Source organism: Apus apus, chromosome 5, assembly GCF_020740795.1.
Source record: "Apus apus isolate bApuApu2 chromosome 5, bApuApu2.pri.cur, whole genome shotgun sequence".
Taxonomy (NCBI): domain Eukaryota; kingdom Metazoa; phylum Chordata; class Aves; order Apodiformes; family Apodidae; genus Apus; species Apus apus.
In genome coordinates this window covers 46992747-47009974 of record NC_067286.1, presented here as the reverse complement: position 1 = coordinate 47009974, position 17228 = coordinate 46992747, and the positions used below count along the sequence as shown (strand labels likewise).

Here is a 17228-nt window from a genome sequence, read left to right as displayed (position 1 = left end):
GATCAGTTATAAAGCAATGCTGATGAATAGCAGGGAAAGAAGTGCTCAAGGTCTATAAAGCAACTCCCTTCCGTGACTGGAAGCTGTGTAGCTGTCAATTGCTAACTGAAATGTCTTTAGTGGATTACCAACTGCAGTGTATTTCTGCTTTGGATATGGCAAATCTTACCAAGATTTAGTACCTTTAGCTGTGAGCTTTAATGATGGTTTCAAGAGAGACGTCCCTTGGGAATGGGAACTGAAAGGACTTCAATCTCCTAGACCTGTTTCTTCCAAACCAGCATTTAAGCATCATGGAAAAGTATAACTTCTGTGTTTTCAGTAACATCAGTAGAAGAAGACCTGGTTTTTATGACAAAAATCCTTGCATTTGTCATACCTCTAAATTTGTTAAACATAGAAGGAAAGCCCCTCTGTTTCTCATAAATATTAGTACTCCTATACAGAGACACACATGTGTGCACACCCAGAAAGACTAGTGGGAAATATATACACAAAAGAAACAGCAGAAATCAGCTTTCATTAACAGAATGGTGGTACAGACTACTTAGCACTGGAAACACTCTATGGGTCAGATTAAGAAGTCCTGAAACAGCAAGGGTAATAGTATTGATTTGGAAGGAATGTCTGGTTAATTTTTCACAAGGCGTACATTCCTAAAAAATCAATAACTTTCTGCTGTATCTTTATTCTTCTGAATAAACTGTGTCTGTCTGAGAAACTTGATTCCTAAGCTCAATTAGATTCATAAAACATTCACAGACATACACAGCACAAAAGAAACACAAGCTTTCCCAAGCAGCATCAAGCATTTAACCCCAAGGTAAGACAAAGTGAATTATTCTTCCTTGATATAGTGTTGTCCTTGCAGAGATGTGATTTGTTTTTTTATTTAGCACTATAATTTTTATTTTTGTTGGCAATATATGAGCATCTACTCAGAAATTCTTTTTAAAGTTTCCCTTCATCCTTTTAGTCCTACATGCACTGTACCACGTTACCTTTTTAAAGCAAGTTAAAGAAAGGTGACTGCCCTTACAAATAATGCAAACAAAGATGCACATGGCATTCCTTCTACAGTGCTCTTTGAACGAGAGATAACAGAGCTGGAAGGACAACAAAAAAAAAAAAAAAAGAAATTGTGAGAGAACAATGTAAAATATGGGAATTTTACGTAGAGGAGATTGGAGTGAATTCCACTCCGTGAAACCTAACCATGCAATGTTAGCTGCTAAGTTAATTTTTCTGCATCTGATTTATTTAGCTCTATTGATTACAGAAACCATGGGGAAATAAAGCTCTTGAGTTAAGCATTTGAATTTGCATGTTTGAAACTGAAGAGTGTAAGTATCTTTCCTCTTTCATTGGAAAGGTGCTGACTGTTGCTTGATCCCTACATTACACAACTCCTGATCTCAGTTACCGTTTTCCAAGTGTGTTTAATTTGCTTCTACATCATACTCTGTGCAAAGGTGGCCTCCAAACAGATTTTATGTTGTGTCAGGTGGACATAAAAAGTAACAAAGACTTATAAGCTTAGCAGGAGCCTCTTAATCTCACTTGAAAGCCCATAACCAAGAGCTGCATCCCGAGTAGGAACTTTCCCTGATCACATGAAAGTCAGTCAAGCAGCAGTCACTGCTATTCCTCTTCTTAAAGGCAGTGAATTAAATTACTTGGGAACAGCATTCCCCTCTCCTCCTTAATCTGCCTGCCTCTTTCACCTCAGTCTGTCTGTTACAAGCAATGAGTGAAAATGCTGGCAGGCAAGGCAATTTCACACCAAATGAACCCATTTTTTGCGTAAATTTTGATATCTTCCCCTCTCCCCCAAATTTGCATTTTAAATGTTTTGCACATACTTGTGCATATTTAGTTCCTTTTGTTTTCAAAAGACTATCTAGATTGTCTGTACCCGATTTACTGTGACAATAGCACTGAAGTATGTACATAATTGACTGGAGTACATCTGTAAGTATGTAGATTCTATAAGACCATAAAGTTTTCTTGAAATCTTACAGTAATAGATTTTCTCATGAGCTATCTGTAATCATCTAAACCAAATCTCACTCAAGCTCCATTGGGAAACAGCCTTTCACACAGTGTTCCAGCTCGCATCCATGCACGGGGCAGTAAACTGATCTTGCATCCTACTGCTGTCATTAGAGAAAAGCCCTCCCACAGATGAGCCATTCAGTTATATTTTTGTTTCAGTAAAGTATTGCACTGATTGTGGGAAAAAACCCTGTGCGTTCTTACCTCTTAATGGGAGAATGATAGAAATAACTTGATATTTAAAGGTACCAGACTTTCTGTGGAGTAACATGAGTTCCTAATTATCTAATTCATCCCAGATGAAAGATCTCTGACCCCTATAGACTTGCACTAAGGATGTGTTTGGCATTAGAATTAAAATTGCCACAAGTCCTACTTTAAATTTCAAGGTGGAATAAAGCCAAGACCAGTCAAAATCCACAAAGTTTCCCTTTGTTTAATGTCAAGTCCATAAGCATCCCTTGGTTTTCATGGGAGCACACACATAAACCTCATACTAGCAAAAAGAGTATCCACATTTTTGCCCTTCTATATATTACTCTGCATTTTATAGTTACAGCAAAATTCATGTTACACTAAGGTTACATTAAGAACATTTGCAGCAATCTACTAAGAATAAACAGAACATATATCTAAATATATATATCTAAATATCACACTATGGTATTTTTATACGCATTATTTCTATACTTTTCCTAAGTACCATTTCAAATCTCTCATTGTAGGAAAGCTTGTATCTTTAATTTTCAAATAAGAGAGGAAAACATTTTTTTAACCTCTAATTTGTTTATGACTATTCTCACTGAACAAAGACAAAGCTAGTTTTAAAATGTGTGCTATAATAAAAATAGGAATGAGAAAAACACATGCTGAATGTATAAGCAAAATGCCAACAACTGGAAGATTAAGGCTTTCTCTTGATTTCATGCAAAACATTTCACAGCTGGTATTTCAGCAGAAGCATTCTCAGTGTGAAACCTCGTTGCCAAGGCAAATGTTTCATTTTAACAGCTTTTTCTCTTTATTGAGTGTTTGTTTCAGAGTACAGAAGGGTTTCTGAGGAATATTTTGGTCTTAAGAGTATAGAAAAGAAACAGATTCGTTTAACAAACTTAACTTTCTTTCTTCCCTTAAGTAAATTGCTTTTAATTTCTTTTCTAAAAGGAAGAGCACGTTGAGTGTAGAAGTGAAATTACATGGAAAAGATCTACTTCTTGGCCAAATTCATCAAATATCAACATATACAGGACCTGGAAATCGATGGTCCCCATTCCTCCTGTTCCATCCTTCCTCTTATCTCTTCCCCTGATTCTCTCCATTACAAATCCACGACAGTGTTGTCACCATTATCTTATATCCTGTTTGCTTATCAAAAGCAAACAAGATGCATTCTTTGAGTCTTTTCCAAGGTGAAACTAGTGGCACTTCAGAGTGGGCAAGGTTGGACAAGCTTCCTTCCAAATGAATCTTGAGCCAAATCTCCAGCTTAGCAGTTATAGTAAGAAGAGCTGCAGATTTCAGATCACCAGCGGTTGGTCCTATGGAAGCCAATGTTACAACTGGATTGCTTTCTATAAGCTCAGTATTTCCCCCTGAGTTTGTGACCAAATATTAAATATTCCAAAGATCTCCTAAGACTTGTGAAGCTTTTTGGTAGAAAAAACAACGTAGTGTTCTTCTATGCAATCTATTGTATCAGATACTATATTCCTTGGAAAAAAAAAAAAAGAAAAAAAAAGTGGAAAAAAAAGGAAGTGAAAAATTAAGGCTTTTGCAAGTATTTGCAGGCTGCTTTTACCTAGTTAAGAGTCTTATACAAGCTGAATGGCTGCAGACTCTAGATAAGACATAAAAGTAGTGGGAATTTGCTACAGCTCTCACTGTTTTCCTTTGTGTTCTATCAGGAATAATTTTCTACCTGATGTAAGGCACAGTGCTCTACTTGGGAGAGGGACGTTCAGTGCTTCACCCCTGTAGTTTTGACTAGAAGAACTTTTCTAGAGCACCCAAGAAATTCTTTAGGCAAGGAAAGGCCTGTAAAGACAGCGAGGAGCTGATACACCACAGGTAATATTACAAGGTTGCGCTTGCTGCCAGCATCAGGTTTTAACTATTTTTATCATTTCTACTTACACACAATGTCAGAGGGTCTCTTGGACAACATGGTACCAATTAAATCTGAGGAAACAGCTTGGTGGCAGCTGCTTTAAAAAAAATCGGTCTCTAGGAATTGCTATCGTTACATTCATAAATGGATCAACTCTATAATTTAGAAGATCCCAGATGCAGTGAGAGTTAAAGTAATTGTAAAGAGCAACTACACAAATGAATATCTGAAGAACAATAGAAACAGCCCATGGGAGAGAAAGACTGGTACAAGAAGATTACATTTGAACTAAATGCCAAAACAGAACAAAGGAGAAATATGCTCCAAAACACTTTGTGATGTCTAAAACACTGATCAAGAATACAGCCCTAAAAATGGTTTGGATTATTAGCTATGATAAATCAAGTTGGTCCTCATGTTTATGAGCCTCAGCTTTGTACAGTTTCCACAACAAACACAGAATAAACCCTACAACTGTATTAGTTTACAATTATTATTGCAATATTTCTAAAATGTGACTCTCATTTTTATTACACTTCTCCTTGTAGGAGATAAGATACCATAGGCTACTCATGTTCAAATATACATTAATTTATTATAGTTAATAATTCTAGTGATGAAAATGGTGTTCATGATGTTAAGGTCTGAATATTAGCACTACTGTGCAAACGGAGGTCATACCAAATTCTCAATAGCCCCTTTCAATGCAATTAAATCCATACTTAAATCCATGGCTATTTACAGACCTACAGTCTTCACACATTGCTCTGCCAACATACATCAATCCTGATCTGTAAAGTGTCCTCTGTTATTTCTGTTCCACATCTTTCTTTAGGAAAAAATGGATTTAATTCTTAATGTTATAGTGAAATCTGTAATGTGGATAAACTGCACCCAGGGGATCAGAGTTAAGCCATTAAAATTATTTTCGCTATGGGTCCTAATGCAGAATCAAAGCCCTAAACTTCAGAGGTAAAGGACATATAGCTGTTTTTCATTCTAGCACCCACTTTTAGCTTTGATTTTTTTTTCCTTTTTTTGCTTTGTAACTTTCATCTATATCCTAGACTTGTAAGCATTCAGAAAGTCTTGGCAACATAACTGCATTCAAATGTACTATGTCTGGCTAATAGCTCTGAGGTGTTCAGAACATACTTGCATTATTGAGACTGGAATTAATTGACTCTTTGTAGCACAGATTATATGGATATGAAATAAGCTATTATATAGTAGGGATACAGCATTTAGAAACCTTGTGGAATGGATGCAATTCTCACTGGTTTTATACTGATTTGTCTGAGCAGGAATTATGATAAAAAACTAATTTCTAGCTGAGTCAAGTTTCACTAAAACTGAATAAAGCTTTCTACTTGTTCATTTACTAGACACTAAAGAGTGATATAGTATTCAAACAATGGCATTTTGTTTGGAGTGATTTCCAGATCAGTGAGATTCTCTGAAAAGCATCTTGTAAAATGAACCAATATGCATTCAATAAAACCTCAAAGCTTGTTGCATCTCTTTAAAAAGATAACTTTGCTACTTAAAGCTAGGAACTTTGATTTTCATTACTTCTAGTTAGAGGAACAGGTGGAAGAACATGGATATTATGTGTTTCTTTTTGCATGTCTTTATTCTTTCTTCTGTATATGAAATAAAAAGTGTCCTTTTTTTAGGGTTGAAGCCTGGCAACAAATCTGATGGTTTCACTAATCTTTAAGGGATACTGAGTGTTAAGAGCAAACACCTCCAGAGACAGATTTTGAAACATGGTATAAATCATGGTCTGCTGGAACACTGGACATAAACGATTTTGATGGTTCACTGGAAAATATTTCAGTGGCCATTTGGTATAAGAAATGTTAGTTTCCTCCATTTGTATTTATCTTGGATGGAACATGTAAGGACTGGGAAACTGATCAGTCATTTGGGAGAACTTGCAATAAGAAAGCAAAAAGGAGGAAAAGGTGCAGCAAAGGAATGGTAGTTTCTGTCAGTCGCTGCGAGAGCCATACTATGATCTGTTTGTCTTTGACATTTTTCCATAAAATATTTCCATATATCTGTAACAGCATGGTCTCATTTTCAACAAATATATCTGTATATAAGTAAAGCATGTAGTTATGGGAATAACACCCTGCAATGGCTAGACAGAGTAGGTATAGAAATGTTTTGGGTAAAATCTGCAGTTATGAGATTGTATCACAAAAGATGTATTGAATGTAAGATATCTCCTCGACAGATTTCTCAATTGGACCAAGTTAATTTCTTCTTCTGAAGTATAGGTGGCATGACCAGAATTTTGATTCTTACTATAAACAAGGCTACTGACAGTCTGAACTTGCCAGTCTTTCATCAATAGCACTAAAATTACTTTCACAGGTCTCAACAAAGCATAACACTCTTCTAGTCCTTAGATTAATTAAATAAGCATAATTACATCTACAGAAAGACAAGTAAATTATATGCATTTAAATCCTTAATTTGAAAATGCTTTTGTTCTTAACCATGGATCTGTTTGAGATGTTCCTAATATATCAAAGTATTAAAAATATGTTTCTAAGTATGTGATTGTTTATGTGTGTTATTGACTGTAGCCCTCTAGTTTACTGCAAAGAAGTTCAAGACTCAAGGAGGAGTAAGGTAAAGCTTCTCCATATTGCCCATCAGACAATTCAGTCTTTCCTAGGAACAAAAGATGTAGCTTTAGCTGGAGAATGGCCTTTTTTCGTGGAAACTTAATAATGAATGAATGACCAAGGAAAATAATGAGTGGAAAAAAAAAAAAAAAAGACAATCCCTAGGAAACAGAATATAAGAATTTATAAAATCCTTTGTGAATTGGGGGAAAGGTAATGCACAAGTTAACCATGAAATTATTATCACAGCTCTCTGTGCTATTTCTAGACTGCTTTCTTTATAAACACTGCTATTGAGCTGATCAATGGGAAAAGTGAAAACGGGCCAGAAGGGACCAACTGCAGAAAGTAATCTGATTGCCTCTGCACTCAGTATACACTTTTACAGTGATATTCTTTGACACAGACTCCCGTGCACTGTTTACTGAACTGAGCAGAAATTACTATAACTCTGAGGATCTTGAAATTTTAGGAAGGACTGAAAATAGTAAATTTAGTATCATGATTAGATATTGTAGATTAGATGTTATTTATAGTCACAAAAGAAATTAACCATCTTCCAGCAGGAAGGAACTCTGTGAACAAACCCCTCTCCCAAGCCATCTGTAGTCACTGTAAGTGACATTATGAATGACATGTATAAGACACATAAATGAAGTTGGTTCTCATGTTATGAGCCTCAGCTTTGTACAGTTTCCCCAACAAACACAGAATAAACCCTACAACTGTATTAGTTTAAAATTATTATTGCGATATTTCTAAAATGTGAGCTACTCTCACTTTTATTACACTTCTGGATGAGGATATGTGAAAAGTGTCGTCTTTTTATGACTTGCAGCACCCAGCCTTGTAGGAGATAAGATACCATAGGCTACTCATCTTCAAATATACATTAATTTATTATAGTTCATAATACTAGTGATGAAAATGGTGTTCATGATGTGAACAAACCTGTCTCCCTAGCCATCTGTAGACAGTGTAATGTGACATTATGAATTACATATATAAGACACCATGAAATAATTGCCTGCTTTTATGGGAATTACATTCAGTGACCTTGGAGGTTCTTCCTGCTCTTATATTCTGTGTATATCTTTCTGATCACAACAGTGGGAAAGGTGTTCATGTCCTCAGCCCTTATCTTCAGAAACTGAAACTCAATTTATCTTCATTACAAAATCATCTAACCCTATCATTTGATTTTAAATTTTTTTCACCTCTCTGTTGACTGATTTTTCATGTGTTCTTCTCCTTTTGGAGATGGCCTAATGGCCTGAAGTTGCAGCAGGGGTGGTTTAGATTGGACATTAGGAAGATTTTTTATACTAAAAGAGTGGTCACGTACTGGAACAGCCTGTTCAGGGAGGTGGTTGAGTCAGGGTCCAGAGCTGCTCCAGTGTGGGCTTCTCACAGAGTCATCGGCTCCTTTGGGAACAGTCACCTCTCCTGGCACCGGGGTCTTCCAAAAGCTGCATAATCCAAGTCCACTAGCAGCAAATCGAAGTTCACTGGCCAAGTTCCCCCCTCCTGATGCCTTCAGGGAATGTTCCACCACGTTCCTCCATGAGTGCAGGGTGATAGCTGCCATCTCACCACAGGTTGCAGGGAAACTTCTGCTTGGCACCTTCTCCTTCTTCCTCACCAACCACCAGCACTACTCTGCCTCCAGCTCAGATCTTTCTAACTGCTTGCTCTGCTCAGGTCTTATATCGGTTCTTTCTTCATATCTTAATTGCAGAGATGCATCTATTGTCTCTCTCTAATTGCTCTTTGGCTGGTTTTGGAGCTGGGGGGCAGCTTCTCAGCTTCTTACAGGAACTACCTGTGGGGCCCCTGCCCCATTACCAAACAACCTGCCAAAACAAACCAGCACACTATGTCATGTTGGTAGCACAGTAGCAGCTAAGTAAATATGGATGCTTAATGGTGTATGCTGCTAGAGCTCTGTATAGCAAATTAATGGTCCTATTTATAACTTGCATTAAATTTTCCATCCTCTTGTTTTAAGACCGGAGGTTATTTTTTTTTTAAGTTGATATGGAGTGCTCCTTCTTTTTCACCTCCTCTCTGAGTTCTGAGATTAAGCACCACATTTTGAGCTGGCATAAACTGTTATCACCCTTCTGAAGGCAATGAAGCAGTTCCAATTTAAACTAACTGAATATCTGTCCAAACAAAATGAAGAACCTAATCCCTAAAGGGAAGTAGGTACATAGCTTTTCTGACTGCAGTGATAGCTGGGAGTGGGAGAACATTTTAGGATTTAGGTAGAGGTAGTTTATTTGTACAACTTCTGGAATTAGTGGCAAATTCTTATTTACATATGTTAGGGAAAGCATTTCTTGTAGCATCATACACAAGCCACCAGACTTTAAAGGATAGTGTGCTAGCAGTTATAAATCAGTCATTTTCTTGTATTCCAAGTAAAAATAATTCAAAACACAATAAAACAGTCCTGAGTTTTAAACTCAGGAAAAGTACTTGTTCAGGTGCAGCACTGATATTCTGTGTGAATGTAAATAGCCATGCCTAGCAGCAGCACAATTTGATAATTCATTATATTATACTATTACAGTACTGTTTTCTCCCATATGCAAAGGTCCGGGAATCAGCACTTGAAATACCTGAAATACCATGTGATATAAATTATCAAGAATATTTCATAAGTAACAAAAAATCACACCAATAAAACAGTTCTGAACACTTACTTCATTTCATATAGTTCCTATCTTCACATAACATATTTACTGAATAATCAAAATGGGTTTATACGCCCTTAATGATGGCATGAAATCCCAGGGTCATTTATGCACAACCAGACAACGTGACCTTTATATAAACTTGAAGTCCTGACAGTCACAATGACTACAGATCAGCTTATAGCATCACTGTACCATAGTAGCAGATGTTTGCAATTGTACTTGTTCCACCAGCTCTATAATGATGTGCAATTGTCTTGAGGGAGAAGTAAAAAGCCAGCTTAATTTAAGGATCGAAAAAGTGTTTGTTTGAACAAATTAAGAGAAGATAGATAAAGCAGACAGTATGAGATCTCTAAATAAGGAAAAACTCCAGGGATGAATTAGTTTGACTATATCTTTCATTAAGCTTACAAAAAATAGAGCACCCAGAAGTACATAATAATATTAATTACTATATCTATTCATGTTTGGGCTGTTTCATTTCAATCTCTTGGTTCTTAGTATTAAGCCAACATAAATCTAGCTGTTTTCTCAAATGTGTTTCAAAGACACTTCTCTGCAATGAAGGATGCTTTCATTTTGTGCTTCAAAAAGCACAAAAGAAGGCATTTGCATCCTGTCTTCTTCTTTTCACCTCCCAAAATGTTATCATTCTGATGACTTTTTATCCTGTTTTTAGTGATACACAGCCCATAATCGTGCTCATGGATCAGAAGTGAGGGAAAATATACCAACTTGACTATAATTTTGTTTCTGATTTTTAAGAAAGGAAAATAATTGCAGGGGAGGCAGTAAAAAGAAAACCTTTAAATAGTTTAATTAGCATTTTTTAAACTTTAAGACTACAGAAAGCATTTGCTGCATAGTATGGTAAAACATCTTCTTATGAAGTTACATTCTGATAGAATTTAAATGCAGTCTTTTTAGATTTGTATTTGATTTTTCCCCATTGCTGGTAGCTTTCCTCCAATACTCTGTTAGCATATTAGAGCTGATTGACAACCAGATTAATAACTCCATGAATCCTCTTATTTTGATTTCTTATTAAGCTGTAACCCAAAATTAATTGGTGTTGATTTTTTTTTTTTTATATTCTGAAAATCTCAGAACTACAGCTGAAACACAGTCAACATAACAGAACTTTGAAAACAGACAATCTATTTTTCTAAGCCTCCCACTTCTAATAGCTGTCTCTACTTGATCACTGTATGGCATAATTCTGCAAGGCAGCAGATGCTTTAAATTCTATACAGCAGCATTTAATCTATGCAGGTCTCAAAAGACTGGAAATTCCATGTGAAGCTTCCTTGTGCCAAAAAAACCCATCTTGCTGCTCCTTGGTGGTAATTTGATGGCAACTTTTTTTCAAATACCAAAAATCAAATCAATGTTTGAGAAAGAACAGGTGTTGATAAGCTTTTTAAATCTGCAAACTGTTGACAAACATTGACAAATTTTCTGAGCTTGTTCTCCAAATATAGAATGACCTTCTACCAAATGGTCTACATAACTTCTTCCTATCCCTTAATCCTGCAAGTAGATAAACAATAGCGTGCACAAACACATACACGCACGTGCACTCACAAATGCTCAAATGTATAAAGTTTTAAACACCATTCTCCAAGTCTCTTTTATATTTTGTGTTCTAATGTTTACTTAAGATAGAAAAAGCTATGATAGGCTCTTTCAGGCACTGAATTAGTGTCAGGAATTATAGACCACCATGTGAAATCTGTTAGGCTCCCTGAGGGTATCTCTTCTATCTCACCTTCATCTCTTCATAATAACTAAATCACTCCTTCAAACACTCTTTTATACTCAATGTCATTAATATATCAGAGCAACAAATTAGAATAATGTGCCCCAGACAATATTCTTGCTAATAGTATAGCCTTTAGAAACAGCAAAGACGCTCACTTAAATTGCCACAGTTATTCTAGAAAGCAGACTGCACTGCTTGCTACAGAGAAAGGCAAAAACTCTCTAATGTCATTGCTAGTCTAACCAGGGAGAGACAAGAAGGTAAGACACAACATTTTCTAGACTGTAAATCTGGAAATGGGCCCAATTTTGACACAATATTGGTTCAATAGAAGGGCTAACACTGTGAACAAAGCACACCAATCAGTCCAGCTGAGATTTCTCAGTACTAGTAAGCAAACAGAAATATCTTATCAATGAACTAGCTGGGATTCTTGAAACACCTACAGTTTTCATGACTTGGTAAAAAAAAATAAATTAATGCCTTTCTTCAGCTCATTCACAAAAACCAGCCTTCTCCAAGAATAAGAGGTAATCAAGGACATCAGTTCCTTCTTTCAGTGGCAAAACAGACTCCTTCTTCCAGTAATGGGTAATTCAATGCACTGATAATGCAGATCCAATGTATTTGATTTTATACCCATCCCAGGCTTGGAGAAATAATTTAGAAAGCAAGCTTATGGTTGTAAAAAAGGACATTTTGTTCTCATTTGTCCTTAAACTGTTGAATGAGTGTTGTACTGAGTTCATGAATAGTCCAGTATTTCTAAACAATATACATTATGTGCATTAAGGTACCAACCCAGTACAGTGTATAAACATGAATTTGATTTTGAACATGTGAGTTGACTCTTTGAAGATATGTTCAGCAGAACTGGTCAGAGAATAAGATTTTTCGGGAAGTGTGCACCTCCATCAGACTACCTGAGACAGCGATGAATAAATGACAACAATATGCAGAGAATGTCCCACAGCTGCATGGAATGCTGTTGTGCTTGAGGGATATTTTAACTCTCTTCAAATTTAAGGGCAACAAATCACTCAAAGTCTATATTCTCATCAGCCTGATCTAATCTCAGCACTTTAAACTTGTGGATGCTGATATGTCAAAAACAAATTTCCTCTGTTGGCTCAAGGTGCTCATCAGCCATCTGGAACTGCTTCCCTAGTCTCATCCATTATGTAAATGAGATGTAGTATTCGTTATGTTTCATCTACTGATACTAATACATTAATGTGGATGTTACAGCTTGAGCCCCTGAGAAGGAATTGGCTTCACATCACTCACTGGTTTGAGATCACATCCCATTACTTTTAATGGTTCAGTGGCATTTAAGGTCACTTGATTCTTAATACAGCAGATTTCTGTGATGTCAGTAGCTACCTGTCCTCATTTCCTTATCTTTCTTCTTCTCTCCCCAAGAAACTATAGTATTTCAGACCATTGCGTATCTCATTTGTTTGATGAGATTCTATATAATTTCTACATTTACCTTCATGCCTTTTTACTGCTGAGGAATAAAATAGCTGAGAGGTCCTTTACCTATCCTACAATAAAGGAGGGGAAAAGTAGGATTTAAGATATCTGGGAATTTGCTGACAGAATTAGTAAGGAGATTAACACAGGAGCTGAAAAAGAGTTCTGTTCCGTACTTAATCTGTCTTTGAATTTTGATACTTTAAATGAGACAAATGCAGTCTGGTAATATCATATCTGTGTAAAGAGTTCTTAGTCACTCAAGTGAGTAAGTTGAAATCAATTTGTAAATAAGTATTATGGCTCTGTCCTTGAAGAGCATAGCTTGAAAGTGCTGCAAACCAAGTCACATTTGTAACTATGAAGTACCATGCAAGCCTGAGCCAAATCAGAATAGAATGGCAGACTTTGATTGAAATAGCAGGTATATTCCAACCCAGTACCATTTAGCTTTTAAATGAAGACTTGCTACTTGTCAGAGGTTTAACATGCTTGCTTAATATCCCAGATCACCTATAGTCTGAAAGAGGAACGAAAATTGTAAAGGGCAATTAAAATCTGTCACTTAGCACAGATAATTTAAATATGATTTTCTTTTATTAAGAAACTGATTGCCAAATCCAGAGTGGAAATTAATTTTAAATACAATATTCAATGAGCTTTATGCTGAGAACTAGCTGACAAGAAAATATAACCAAATTGGTTTTATTCAGTTACGAAAATGCATTGCAATCAGTCAATAAAAGGAAAACATACATCTCTGATGAATGAGGTAAACATGCATACTATAATATAAATAATAATAATAATAATAATAATAATAAAAAATATAATATAAATAATCTCTACAGTCTGCATATTTTCTTATTCAAGTAACCTACCTGGCTACTCAAGCAACTTCAGGGTCTTTAGCAGGAGTACTTAAGTAAGTGGGGACAACAAGATGGGATTCCAGCACCTATTCCTTTAAACATGATAGCCTTGGTAGAACATCTCAATTAATAATTTTTAGCATATGAGGCTACAATGCAAGACACATTTTATAAACATACATGTGATCATTTTCAAAGTGAAGGACCTAACTGGATCTAAGTTTTTCATGTTAAGTTTGGTTCATCAGATCATAAAAGATCAGATATAATAACATTCAGTTTGGCATTAGGAGAGGTACAAACATTATTTTCCTCTTTTGGGCTGTTCTTCTGCCTTCTTTTTGTATATTTGTATTTTTCATTTTGAAACAAGCAACAACGTTTGTCTTAAAGGGAGGCAAATATTTATTTTTGCATTCTCCATTTTATCATAAACAATATTAATAAAAATACATTTGCATTTTAAATTTAAACCCAAAATGAGAATTATAGAAAAACATTCTGCAGGAAATGTTCTCCTTTCATATAATGGAAGAACAAATTCTCTTCACTGATATCAGCAACTGTAAAGAATCTACACAATGAGACCATTCTGTAGGACTAGCTCTCATATACCCTGTTGTTAATTAAAGGATGGATTAGATGCTGGCATTTTTTGCATATTCAGCATACTCATTTTATTGTGTTGTTTGTTTTTTTTTTGCACCAATCTTCAGTTTAGCAGGGAGAGAGAGATGTTAGCAAACAGTATTTATTCTTGTTTGGTAAAGTGAGGTTTTCTTGAATTTTAGCTATGCTGCTCTCTGCTTTTTCATACTATTGCTGCACATTGTTACCTTCATACTTTCTGAATGCAGTTGCAGGGGTGGCATGCTGAACTATCAAATTCAGTATTGTTCTTTATTCAGCATATCCTATTTAGAGTTTGTTTGTGTGGCAGTATATGATATGTACTTGCTACCTGCAGCAGTATCTAATTACTAACAGTTCTCGCACAGAGTGCTGGAGAATTTTGAACAAATTATGCTTTAATCCTGACATCAAATGAGCTTGCAAACTTTAAAGCAGAATTGGCTTCAGAGTTTTGCAAGGGAAAAATAATGCTGTTTTTATTGCTGCTCTTTACTGTGTTGTTATTCACTGATGCTAAACGTCAGGTATCAAAAGTCACCAGTAACAATTAACAGTTTAATTAGAATTACAAGACATCTTGTAGTTGTGCTCTTATTTCAATCAGCTGCAAAAGTCTGCCACAGCTACAAATGAAATAAGAAAAAAGGTAAATAAAATTATTGAAAACAGATTTTTAATCTATGATATTGAGGTTAAAATGTATTATATTTTTATCTGGACATTTTGTAGAACAACATATGCATAGAAACAGAAGATATCATGGGACAGCTGGAGAGAAACAGGCTAGTTGCACACTGGTTTCGTAACAGGCTAATTTGATCAGAAATAAAGTGTAGTTTGCAAAGTCAGATGAATCTCACTAAATACAAGCCTGTGTTGCATTTGTTCACAAACAGGAACAGTCATTAATTCAGGTTCAGCTTGTAAGATACATACAAAATCCAAATATTTGAGAGCTGGGATATTATTTTTGTGTTGCAAAAGAAATTAGCTTTCTATTTTGTGATATACCATGAAATATATTGCAACCATGCCAATAGCTATAATGAATACAGGAAGTAAAAATATATTTTTTTTATACTTCAGATTTGTACCCTCAGTGTTCCATCTACCCACAGCACAGAATTGGAAGGTTTGGTCTGTCTTAGAAATAGAGGATCAAGTACCAGCATCCTCTGAACCTCATGTTCTCCATGCCAATATATGGGTTTGCTTCCAATTAGTGTGGATACTCAGTAGGTCCGTATTTGAGAACGGAGAGAGATATTGTTGAAAGCCATGTAGACATAGTCAGAAACAGGTTGCTTTGGTTCCTCAGGTAAATAATTTAAGAATTTCTTTCTACATTTCTTTTCAGTCATGTTAGAAACAATGTCCTGTAATGAGTCATAGTGGGAGGCATTGCACTTCTGACATCATGGTATGATTTGAATTATCTGTTAGATTTGAGTAAAACTGGACTGATATGAAAACTGCAGTTTTTCAACTCCACTTACAGATTAGAGTTTTTGTCTGTTTAAGGAAGGGGTAATGAAGTATTTAGGAAGCAGTTGCTTTATAGCAGGAAGATTAAAAACTTGGCAATTTTAAAACATTTTATAAAAATCCAGGGTTTTTTTTCCTCTATGCACGATGATATTATGACTGTACAATTAAAAAAATGAACAAAAAATAAAAGGTGCAGGTCTGGATATGAAGATCTCTGAAGAACTGACCTCAGTTGCTAAGACAGTTGAGATAGTGAAAACAGCTAGTGAAAGAATCAAATCTTGAAGCAGGTCCTAGCCTCTGTTTGGAAGGTGAGGAAATCAGTTTCAATGAAAGAAGGCTCTCTGTCGACAGAGCAATTTAGGAGCAGATTTTGAAAAACTGTCAGAGAATATGCACTGGATTGAAGAAATATCCCTGAAATCATACTGAAGCCTTCTGGTGGATTGAACAAGGTAGATTCTGCATTTTCACACCTGTCAGCCTTCTTAGAAGATGGTATGCCCAAACTATGGTATATACATTACTATTATGTTGAAAAAGGATCACCCCCCACAGGTCTCTAATTTGTTGCTTTTCTAACTTAAGTACTGACTCCTAATGATATTGTCATACATTGTAATTGGTAAACTTGCTGCTAATAACACTTCCTAAATGTATCTGGTATTCTTCCAAGAACCAAGTTTTAAAGAAACTCCTGGTGAAACAACACACGGCTTGTGGAGTAGAACTTTAAGGAGGGAAGGACAGGGTTGACTTTTTTTTTGCAGTGAAAACAGCCTTTCAAAGTCATTTTTCCAAGGATCATTTGGGAGTTGTAAGACTCTTATTACAAAAACACAGATGTTAGGACTAGAAATTAGTTTTGTGGCTTTGTTTGTCAGCTCTGGAATGGAATTAAATCAGTGCCTTAAAGACTACTGTCTGTAAAACTAGTCTGCTTTCTTGTTTGCCGGTTTGTCCTTGCCTCATCAACATCCATGCAGTGTGAAAATTAAACATATCCTGCTTGCTTCAGTAACACTGAAATCCACTGGTATCCCTGCTTTCCTGGAGTGGGAGGAGGCAAAGATGTGGGTGTGTGGCAGGCATACCATTTCCTTTTTACTTGTTGCTAACTTTTATGCAAACAAAGCCATACATGCAACACAAAGGCAATTTGAAATGTCTGCATTCTGTTAATCAGCATCAGTATAAATCACAGGAGCTTAAGCAAATTGTTTTTTTCAGTACATGACACATTGCTGTTGGTGAACAGCAAGTGAGAGTATACTGTCAGAACTGCCCCTAGACAGAGAGCTGCAGAGAGCACCCCTCTTCTGAAACTGCCTCATTCTCATTCTTCATTTGCAAACACTACTAAATTGAAGATTATTAGCTGCATAAAATCCAGACAGGGAATTTCAGGCTGCTGACATTGTGGCATTGAATGAACAAAGCTCAGCAGCAAGACGCCAGCAGCAATCAAAAACAACCTTGAGTAGACCCCCCCCA

The 17228-nt window shown here is 35.9% G+C and overlaps 1 long non-coding RNA gene across 3 annotated transcripts in view; it reads left to right on the top strand.

Annotated features, from left to right (window-relative positions):
- The first annotated feature begins 712 nt into the window (after positions 1–712).
- The window catches only part of LOC127385939 (uncharacterized), a 61906-nt gene continuing 45390 nt past the window's right edge, over positions 713–17228 (top strand). For 2 of the 3 annotated variants that reach the window (XR_007889776.1, XR_007889775.1), the window contains exons 1-2: positions 713–823; positions 3960–4122. This is a non-coding gene — a long non-coding RNA (uncharacterized LOC127385939). The remainder of the gene's footprint in view (positions 824–3959; positions 4123–17228) is intronic. The other variant, XR_007889777.1, reaches the window with a different exon arrangement.